This window comes from Delphinapterus leucas, unplaced genomic scaffold (assembly GCF_059928025.1).
Source record: "Delphinapterus leucas isolate spDelLeu-1000000601 "Yukka" unplaced genomic scaffold, BTC_Dleu_Yukka2 spDelLeu_asBTCV2_sq74, whole genome shotgun sequence".
NCBI lineage: Eukaryota > Metazoa > Chordata > Mammalia > Artiodactyla > Monodontidae > Delphinapterus > Delphinapterus leucas.
The window spans coordinates 464794-465252 of record NW_028322283.1 but is presented as its reverse complement, the minus strand read 5'-3'; the positions used below and the strand labels follow the sequence as shown (position 1 = coordinate 465252).

The following is a 459-nucleotide window of genomic DNA, read 5'->3' as shown; positions in this document are numbered from 1 at the left end:
GTAAGTATTGCAACAGTTTCATGGCTCATGAAATAATTTGTGCTCTTTTTTGCTTTCGTCAAAGACTGAGTACTTTGGCTGAAATGTCATAATTTAGATTTTAACTGGGTTATTGAAAATAAGAGTTACTGGCAAACAAAAGGATTAAGAAAGAACATATACGGGTAAGACAGCCAGCAGAGAATGAGGACAGTGTTGAAGAACACATATAGTTATGAAGATGTAGATGCGTGTAGGAATATTATTTATCCCAGAAAGCCAAAAGGAATAAGGGGTACATTATTTTTTAAAAAGAGTGATCAAAGAGGTAGATGCAATTGAAAATGAGAAGTTCGGATAATAAAAAATGATTCTGCTGTTCAGCACCAAGGTCATTCATTTGATGATGCAAATTTAAATTTCTTGAATAAGAGCTCTTTGGAATTATCATCTATGGCAAGTCAGAAGCCAGAATTGAAG

The 459-nt window shown here is 33.8% G+C and overlaps 1 pseudogene across 1 annotated transcript in view; it reads left to right on the top strand.

Moving 5' to 3' along the window:
* Positions 1-459, top strand: part of LOC149743808 (leucine-rich repeat-containing protein 37A3-like) — a 72586-nt pseudogene that overhangs the window by 37832 nt on the left and 34295 nt on the right. The window lies entirely within an intron of this gene.